Raw genomic sequence first — 10,341 nt, forward strand, 5'->3', positions numbered from 1 at the left:
CACTTGAAGCCAAAATTGATTGTGTGTGTGAACTGGTATGTTGTCATTTTGTTTGTTTTACAGAGAGAGGAAGGGAGAGGGATAGAGGGATTGAAAATCCATGAGAGAGAAACATCTATCGGCTGCCTCCTGCACGCCCCCTACTGGGGACTGAGCCCACAACCAGGGCAGGTGCCTGATGGGGAATCAAACTGTGACCTCCTGGTTCATAAGTCGATGATGCTCAACCACTGGGCCACACCAGCTGGGCTTTTTGAAAAATCAAATTTGGGAAGTTTTCAGGTATTATTTCTATGAATATTTTTTCTCTCTGCTCCTTCCCGTTCCTATTATACTTTTCAACTCCACAATCTTCATTTGGTCTTTTAAAAGTAATTTCCATTTCTTTATTAACATCCTCGACTTCATGAGTAATCATTGTCATACCTTCCTTTATTTTTTTAGAATATAGTTTCCTTTGGTTTTTAAAACATATTTATAGTAGGTTCTGTTGTCTGACGACCCCGTTCTCCCCGCCCCCGCCCGCCGTGTGTGAATCACATTTTCCAGGCCGGGGGCTGCCTCCCCGTCCAGACAACCTGCTCACCTGGATTCACGCGCCGCTGCGGTTCGTCACTGCCGCACTGGTTTTCTTTGGCCCTTTGGGGTGTGCTGTTCAGAAGCAAGACCGTAGTTGGCTCTTTTCTCTATCGTCTGAAGAAAATGTGCTTGGTCTTGTCTTTCCGCTTTAGCGTGGCCTTGGCCCTCGGAAAAGCACAGGTCGCTCTGAGTCATACCTGGGCGCTTCACAGTGGAGGCCTTTATCACCGAGCTGTACCACTGCCACCAATGAAGGCAGCTGTGGGCCAAACCATACAAGAAGGACCTTTGGGTGTCGTTGAGGATGGAAGTCCTTTCATCCCTCAGCCGTCCTCTCCCTTCTCCGGTCGGGGAGGCTGTTTTTCTGCAGCCCGTGGCTCCCAGGGCATCAGTAGGTTCCACAGTAAGTGGGCTCCTTCTGCCGCCACCCAGAATGCATTTCACCCGCCTCCTGGCTCCGGCAGTACACACCCTGCCACTGTTTGGCTGTACAACCTTGAGCAAATCCCTCGTGAATGGTTACAATAATGAGTTCACAGGGCACAGATGCTATGCTAAGCACTTAAACATATATTTTCTTTCTCCCCAGAACAATCCAATGAAGTTGGTCATTAAAAAAAATCCCCATTTCACAGATAAAGTAAGTGAGACGCACAGTAACTTGCCCTAAACCACTGAGCCAGGTAGTAACACAGCCAGGACTTGAACCAGGGAGTGTGGCACCTGCACCCTGTGCTCTGTGGACACACGGGAGGGTGTCTGTGAAAGAGGAGAAGGGACCCCTCCACGCATCCACCTGAGCCATGCCTGACACGAAAGTGCCATTTCTCTGGACTCCGAAAATACCAGCATGTTTTTTTATCATGTACAGTTTTTACTAACCTTCTCCCCAAGGCTCAGTTTCAAAACGGAGACCCTTAAACAGACTCAGATCCTGCAAATGGGAAAACTGGCCTTCCTTCAAAGGGTCCACATAGGAGACACCTCACTGCCCAAGCCAGTGAGTGATGGTGGCTAAGGAATGAGAAGGGGAGCCCGGCCGGAGTGGCTCAGGGCTGAGCATCGACCTCTGAACCAGGAGGTCACGGTTCAATTCCCGGTCAGGGCACTGGCCCAGGTTGCGGGCTTGATCCCCAGTGTGGGGTGTGCAGGAGGCAACTGATCCATGATTCTCTCTCATCATGGATGTTTCTCTCTCTCTCTCTCTCTCTCTTCCCCTTCCCCTCTGAAATCAATAAAAATATATTAGAAAAGAAAGAATGAGAAGGGGCAGCAGCTCCAGGTGTGGGCGGAATCCAGCTTCTTGGCCACCTACACCAAGATGCCGAGTGGGGTTTTCCACGTTGTTCCAGAACTATGGCTAAGACTCACCGCTGAGGACCAGAGAGACGCCAAGTGGCCGAGGGCTGAGGGGGAGAATGCCCACAGGACCACCTGGAGGGAGGGCACCCTGGCACCGCCTGCCTGCGAGCAGCAGCTTCTGGAGACCTAGGAGCCACGGGGCAGGCTCCTTCCAGGGCAGGTAGGCTCACCCCTTCTCGCCCTCCCACTTCAGACTTCCGTTCCCTGGGACCGGGGACGGGGTGGGTGGGGTGGGGGGGGGGGCTGACAGGAAGCCAGGACTGGTTTGCACAGACAGCACTTCAGAAGTTTGTTCTTTCAGACAATTCCCAAGAATAAGAGGGAGGATTGCCGACTGAGAGAGAGCCGCCGTTCCCATGAGTCAGGAGCCCTTCCCACGACGGTGGGACAGGTTCTGCCATGAGCTGCGGCCTCCGGGGAGGCCCAGGCGTGCCGGGCGGCCTGGGACAGAGCCCGTCTCCGCAGCTCCTCCCGCAGCTCCCCCCGCAGCTCCCCCCGCAGCTCCCGGCTCTGTGTGCTTGTTGCTTAATTGCCGCCTTTGTGCCGTTTAAACACCTGTTTCAGTGGGTGCTCTGAGCCCTCCATAGCCACCGGGAGGCCCGGTTCTGTTTGCCTTCCCGGGAGTGTCAATAAAGTTAGATAAGAAAAACACAAACACACACCTCCCAAGCCGTAAAGTCATAAAGTCTGTCTGAAAACACGAGTCGGAAAGCTCATTTTGAGATGAGCTACCCGCAAAGCCTCTCCAGCGGGCAAGGGCCACGTGCCCCCGGCTTTCCTCGCTGCAAAAACTGGCCCACGCAGGCCGCCTTGGAGCAGCTGTTCCCGCAGGTGAGGGGGTCGCGGTCGGAGAGACAGATGTCGCCCACCTGCCCGCGGCCCCTCTCACACACGTCCCGTCCCACCAGTGGCGGCAGCAGCATTCAGTTCCCGCCTCTAAAGACCATCGCCCGCCCAGGGAGGAGGGCACACTTCCCTGCCAGCCCCTGCCAGGCGCGGGGTGGCGTCCTGTGCTCCGGGGCCACTCGCCTCGGCCGCCTCCCGCCTCCGGGGCTCCAGTGCCCGCTGCCTGTCCTTCTTCCTCTCAAATCTGCCAGAAGTGGTTCCTCTCAGTGTGGACGCTGACCTCTGACCCTGCAGCGTGAGTGGAGAACAGAAGCTGCAGTGCTCCTGGTGGTGTCCCCCTACCTCTACCCTCCCCCCACCCCGACCGTTGGCGCCCCGTGGTGTCCGCATCCGCAGTATTGTGTCCTCTTGCACGCAGGCACGTGCTCCTGTCCTACCCCCACCCCCGCCCCCATAAGAGTCAATGTTTGGTTTTATTTATTTACTTTCGTTAATCCTGCCTCCCGCACACACCCGGGGCTGGGGATGGAGCCTGCAACTGAGGTACATGCATGCCCTTGACTGGAATCGAACCCGAGACCCTTCACTCCACGGGCCAATGCTCTAACCATTGAGCCAAAGCAGCCCGGGCTTCCTCGCTCGTTTTTAATATGGTTCCTATTTATATTACGATGCCTATTTATATTAGGTGGGTGGGGCGGATAGTCGAAACGGTAGGTGACTTACAGGATGTGTTCTCGGGGAGGGAGCTTGGCGCTTTGGGACCGGTCAAAGCGGTGTGGGTGTGGAGACCCATCGGCCTGGCCAGCCCTTCCTCCAACAAGTCATCTCGCCAGAGGGGTCCGTGCTCCAGGGACCCACCAGCCCCGGTGTGCAGCACCCCGAACCCCGCACTCCACGGGGCTGTGTGTTCCCTCATCAGCCCAGGCTTCTCCTGGGCCAGAGGTCCGCCCCCACACTCGGCAGCCAGCCTGAGGGACTTCAGTGCCGCCTGTGACTTACCCACCTGCCCCCTGGACTAGTCGCTGGCGGAGTCACTTAGCCACTCCATGGCTCAGCTTTCTTTTCTGTAAAAGTCAAATCATCATCATCATCATCATCATCATCATGGTGGCTGCATCGATGTCCCACTCAGAGCCCCCCTCCACTGGCCACCCCTAAGCGGGAGCCGCCTCACTGGACAGAGAGGGCCTGCGGGGCAGCCAGCATCCAATGACTGGTGGACAAGGTGGCATAAAGGCCTGGTCCTCACACCCATGGGTCTGAAGGGCCATCCCATCTTCAAAACTCCCCACAGGGGGTCTCTTTCCCCCTCCCCACGTGGGAGTCTGTCCTTGTTCTTCAATAAATTTCCACCTTTGCTAAAAAAACAAAAAACTTCCCCATAGGGTCTGCTGCGGCCTCTTAGGCTGGGTCACAGCCCGCCGTCCCTGGGCCCGGCCCTGCCCCTCCCCTCCCGCCCACAGGTGTCCACCCAGGAGCATGTTTGAAAAGTACAATGTGCAAGTCACACCACTCAACATCCCATCTTCACTTCACAGTTGGTTTCCTGGGGACCCACCTGCCGTTTTTCTCACAAGAACAGCCACCGAGGGCACAAGCACACAATGACCTCCGTGTCAGTACAAGCCCAAGGCGTGTCTTTCTCACAGTTACAGATTTTTAAAAAAAAATCCTCTCAGGCCCGGCCGGCGGGGCTCAGTGGTTGAGCGTCAACCTATGAAGGTCACGGTTCGATTCCCCATCAAGGGCACATGCCCGGGTTGTGGGCTCGATTCCCAGGGGGGCGGGGATGTTTGCAGAAGGCAGCCAATCAGTGATTTCTATCTCTCTCTCCCTCTCCTTCCCTCTCTGAAATAAATTAAAAATATTTTTTTAAAAAACAACAAAAAACATCCTCTCAAAAGACCAGAAGAGGCCACCACAATATGTGCTCATGTTGCCATTTTCACTAGAATGCCACCAAAAATGAAAGCAAAAACTATATACATAATCTTCAGTTTATTTAAGTGTAACTCACACACCAACATACCATTCAACCAAGTAAAGCCTACGATTTCCACCATGGTGTTAGCGAACAGCTCCACCATGTCCCATGACTTCCTTCTCTGTGGTGAGTGTGGACATGTTTTCATTTCACTTGGGTACCTACCCGGGAGTAGAGCTGTGGAGTCGGATGGCAAGTCTTTGTTTAATCTTTGGAGGAACTTGTGGGAAGCCGCCTATTGTCTTCATTAGCAGAGAGGAGAGGTGTGGACAAGGAGCCCGGAATGCTGGTGACCCTTGAGCCCTGGCAAAGGTCCGAGCTACGCACCCACAACGGTAGCTGAAGCAACTTCCCGACCAGATAGTCACGTAAATCCTTACTGATAAGATAGTCTGTCTGTTACAGGAAATTGCCTAAGGGCTATAGGTGTATCCCAAACTGAATAAAAGGATGGCAAGGCCTGAGCACAAACAGAGTCCTTCTTCTTGCGTTGGGCTCCCGCCTGGCCCCTCAATACCCAAATTATTATTTCTTGTCTCGTCTCTGTCATTTGCACGCGACCCTTCTCCAGAGCCCGAACCCTGCACCATGCGGGACGTGGGTCATCACAGGAACTGTCAGTTTTCCGCAGCACCTGCACCATTCTGCATCCCCATCCAGAGTGTGTGATGGCTCCATGTCCTCATATCCTCACCAGCACTTGTCATTACCTGTCCTTTTTTATTATTATGGCCATCCTACTGACTGCGGTATCTCACTGTGGTTTTGATTTGCATTTCATCTGTACATTGAACATCTTTTCATGTGCTTATTGGTCATCTGTGTACCTTCTTTGCTGAAATGATATTCAGATCCTTTGCTCAGTTTTAAATAGGGTTATCTTCAATAACTTTCTTTAAATCCTCACCTGAGGATATTTTTCCACTGATTTTTAGAGAGAGTGAGAGGGAGAGAGAGAGAAACATCGACTGGTTGCCTCCCACACTTGTCCCAACCCGGGTGGGGGGTTGAGCCTGCAACCAAAGACCATACCCTTGACCAGAATCGGATCCGGGACCCTGACGCTCTGTCTACTGAGCCAAACCAGCTAGGGCTTCAGTAACTTTTGAGTCTTTTCTTCTGTCCAAGAGGAACGCTACTCCTTTAATAGGGCGATGAAGATTCAGGGGAGAACACTGGCCAGGCACACAGTGCCCTGCGCCTAGCATGCACCCTGAGAAGTTAGAGCACCTTCCTCTCACCTTGCGGGGGAAGTAAGACCAGGCCGAGCTCATTCTGCATAGCACAGCGCTTCAAGCGCGTGAAGGCAGGTCCATGCGTGTCTGACAAGTACAAAGTGCAATCCACACCACTCACTGTCCCAATTTCAATCTTGTGTGCTGTGCCCTCTTGCTCCCCGTTTCTTTCATCGAACCTTTTCTTCCAGGGACAATTTCCTTAATTTTCCTCCCCTTGCCAGCTGCCTCGTCTCCTGAAATTGAACTTGCAGTATCATTGAAGCTCATTGCCGGAGAACCAGACACGCCCAACACAGCTGAGGCGAATATGCTGAGCCTTTGGAGGAGCCAAATGACTGACAGCCTGCCGAGACAACCTGTCTCCTGTGGGAGAGCTCAGGAGTAAGTCATTAAAGCACTTGGAGGAGAGAAATTAGGTTGTTAAGAGACCTGATTGCAGATTGGCAAGCTATTGAGCATAGTTCAGTGACCTGTAATCACCCAGCCTGGTCTGAGAACGGCCCCCCTTTCATTTGTAGAGGATGTAGGCCATGGCCAGGCCCCCCAAATCCAGGTGGGTGGCGCCCCATTCCAGGGCGTGAAGTGGCGGAATCAGGCCAGTGATTTCACACTTACTCGGAGGCGAGCAGGTGAACTCCAGCTTAGGGCCGAGGGCGTGACCCGAAAGGGCAAGCACAGGTGAGAGGTGTGTCCCGCTTGCCTGGCACCTCGTTAAGCCAGCACAACACCCCAGACACCTCGGTGAGAAAATGGATGCGTGCAGTTGCCCAATCCGAAGGATTGGCTGGATTTTGCCTTGGGCGCGTGGATAACGGGAAACTGAAAACGAAGGTTGAGCTGGGAGGAGTTGGGTTCAGCCCCAGGACGGCGGCCGGAGGCCCCAGGCCGCGCTCTGGAACGTGCCTGGGGCAGTGGTCGGCAAACTCATTAGTCAACAGAGCCAAATATCAACAGGACAATGATTGACATTTCTTTTGAGAGCCAAATTTTTTAAACTTAAACTTCTAACGCCACTTCTTCAAAATAGACTCGCCCAGGCCGTGGTATTTTGTGGAAGAGCCACACTCAAGGGGCCGAAGAGCCGCATGTGGCTCGCGAGCCGGTTTGCTGACCACGAGCCTGGGGAGTGTGGCTGGAAGGTGGAGATGGGGGATCCTGGGGTGCAGGAACCCGCCTGAATCCATCTTCGTACGGAGGGGTCTAGCGCGGGGCTGGGGAGGGAACTAGGAGCCAGCCCCGGCCGGGCAGGTCGCCAGGCCGCACCTCCACGCGGCGGGGGGCTCGGTGGGAAGGGACGGGGGCGGAGGCGCCGCCAGCCTGGGCTCGGCCTCCAGAGGCAAAGCCGGAGGCACGCTCCCCGCCGCGTCAGCGAACAGCGGCCCCAAGCCCCCAGCACCCGGCAGCCTCTGCGGCGGCGGCGAGAAGCGGGACTTGCGTGGACCGAAGAGCCACCCCGCGCTTCTCGTTGGACAAAGGCCCTTGTCAATCACTGGGGAAAGGCGACTGCACGAGACCGGACATCCGGGACGGCCATCTTTGAGGGGGTGGGGCTTGGGGCGGAGGGAGACAATAGAAGGATGCAGCATCCAATGGGAATCAAGAGCTCCGCCTTCGCAGAAGATTGGCAAGTGCTTGAACCACTGAGGTGCCGCCGAGGGATACCCGCCGTGGAAAGTCAGGTGTTCAAACCTGTTTTGTCCCGGTGCGTGTTTCCTCAGAATAAAGTGAGCGGTTAATTAACGCGTAAATGAAAGGGCCTCTCCCCACCCCCCGTATTATGGCTTTCAGCTAAGGCTGCGGCGCTTGGTAGGTGTTTCCTGGAGTTACCCAGGTCCTCTGACTCGTTTAGTGCGACGCCCCCTTCCACACGCAGAATCGGGGCTGGGCCGCCGGCGCTGCGCCCCGAACGGTGGCCCAGATAATGGCCAATGCGCGCTGTCAGGTGGATTGGAGCTAAGGTGGATGGATGATGGTCAGTAGGAAACAGGAAGAGACAGAAGCGCACAGTTTACGGGGGGAAATGTAAGGAGCCCTTAAACACGTGAATGGATGCTCAACCTTTTTCATTGGAAAAAAAAAGTACAAATTAAAACTTCACTGAGCGAACATCCTGACCTATCAGGTTGGTAAAAATCCAAAATTTGACCAGGTACTTCGTTAAGGTCAGCGCAGAAACTGGCTCTGTCATACGCTGCAAATTGGGATAGGGGGTGGGGGATGGGGAAGTGACACCTGACAAAATAACCTGTGAATTTGGCTTTGACCCGCCCATCCATTCCCAGGAATCTACCCTGAAACACACTTCCACAGGCTAGGCAAATGGCAGAATAAATGGCCGGCCATCAGCATTGTGGTATCATCATTCAGCAGACTTCGCAGCATTAAAAAGAAGGAGGGAGCCAGTGGCGTTTTCCAAGGCAGAGATAGTGCACGTGGGCTGCTACTTTTAGCAAAAAGAAGGGCCGAAAGGTCCAAACCAAAACTAATGAAAATGGTTTGCTCATTAGGAGTAGAAGTGGTGGTGGTGGAGAATGTGGGGGAAGCCTTAGGCGGGGGAAATAGAATAAAAATAAAGCGATAGTAGTGATAATAGTGAAAGAAAGCAAAAGGCCACAACACAACACAAAACTCGGTGACAATTGGGATGTGCCCAGCGTGGCCAGGGTTCTCCCGGCGCCCAGTTCTACACCAGGGCGGGCGCAGGGGTGGCCTCCGGAGGTTGGTAGAGGGGCCTTGCTGTTAGGGGAGGGGAGGAGGGGAGGAAGGACAAGACTTTTGCCTACTTCGAGTTCATGTAACCTCTCCTTCTACAGCGAGGAGGAGAGCCTGGACACGGATCCCAGACACTGAGGGTGCTGCCTCTCGCTCCTGCCCTTCCGTGCCTGGTGCCACAGCCATGACTGTGGCCTTGGGAACACAGGCGGCCTCGTCTGTCCGGGCCTAGCCATGTTACACTTGCCGTCCTCCCAGGCCAAGACAACTGCCCAGATCAGCTTTGTCAAACTGTGAGTACAGCGAGGTCCTTTGGACAGTGTATTTATCATCAAATTGGGAAGCACAAAGCAACTTTAAAGGGATCTGTCCTTAGGAAAACTAGTTACATTTTTCAGATTTTAAAACACTGAAAACAAGTATAAATTATCTAAAGTGTGTGTGTGTGTGTGTGTGTGTGGAGGGGGGCTGGAGGGGAGCTGTGTGTGTGGATCTCACAGCAAGCTTGCCCTTAGCTTCAGGCAGCTCTTTTTTTAAAAAAATAGATTTTATTGATTTTTACAGAGAGGAAGGGAGAGGGATAGAGTTAGAAACATTGATGAGAGAGAAACATCGATCAGCTGCCTCCTGCACACGCCCTACTGGGGATGTGCCCGCAACCAAGGTACATGCCCTTGAGAAGAATCGAACCTGGGACCCTTGAGTCCACAGGCCGACGTTCTATCCACTGAGCCAAACCGGCTAGGGCTCAGGCAGCTCTTAGGCACGTTTCCTTCAATGCAGCCGCTGGGAAAGGCAGTAACTTTAAGGGCAGGAAGCGAGGAGACACTTCATTTTGTCCAGATGATGGCAGTTACCACAGACTTTGCGGGAAGGAGGAGGGCCTGAGAAGTCTACAGTGGTCGGCAAACTCATTAGTCCACAGAGCCAAATATCAGCAGGACAACGATTGACATTTCTTTTGAGAGCCAAATTATTTAAACTTAAACTTCTTCTGACGCCACTTCTTCAAAATAGACTCGCCAGGAAGAGCCACACTCAAGGGGCCAAAGAGCCGCATGTGGCTTGCGAGCTGCAGTTTGCTGACCACGGGTATAGCAAAGAGTTTGGTAAACAGATACGGACATCTGTGGACATGGTTTTAACCCACTGCAGGTGTGCGATGCGTGACAAGCCACAGCTGTTTGTGTGAGCGCCTCCAGAGCAGGGCTCCAGAGGGGGGCGGTGATGGAGTGGAGGGGGGCGGTGATGGAGTGAGGGGGGCGGTGATGGAGTGGAGGGGGGCGGTGATGGAGTGGAGGGGGCGGTGATGGAGTGGAGGGGGGCGGTGATGGAGTGGAGGGGGGCGGTGATGGAGTGGAGGGGGGCGGGCAGGAAATCAGCGGCTCTGAGAGGCTTCTCCTGCTGGGTGGTGACTGCGCCCTGGAAGTCTCTGAACCTGCAGACCTGGAGAGTTCCATTTGCCTGCTCCTGGGCCCCGCGTGGCGGTGACACGCTGGTGGCGGCCTGCGTGGCCTGGCTTGTGGAAGTCACCCTCTGTTTACTGTCCCCTCCTGCCTGCTGGTTTTTCTCCCCACCGTCTGCTTTTTCGTGGCCCTAATGGGATGAGTTTGTCTT

Source organism: Eptesicus fuscus, chromosome 20, assembly GCF_027574615.1.
Source record: "Eptesicus fuscus isolate TK198812 chromosome 20, DD_ASM_mEF_20220401, whole genome shotgun sequence".
Taxonomy (NCBI): Eukaryota; Metazoa; Chordata; class Mammalia; order Chiroptera; family Vespertilionidae; genus Eptesicus; species Eptesicus fuscus.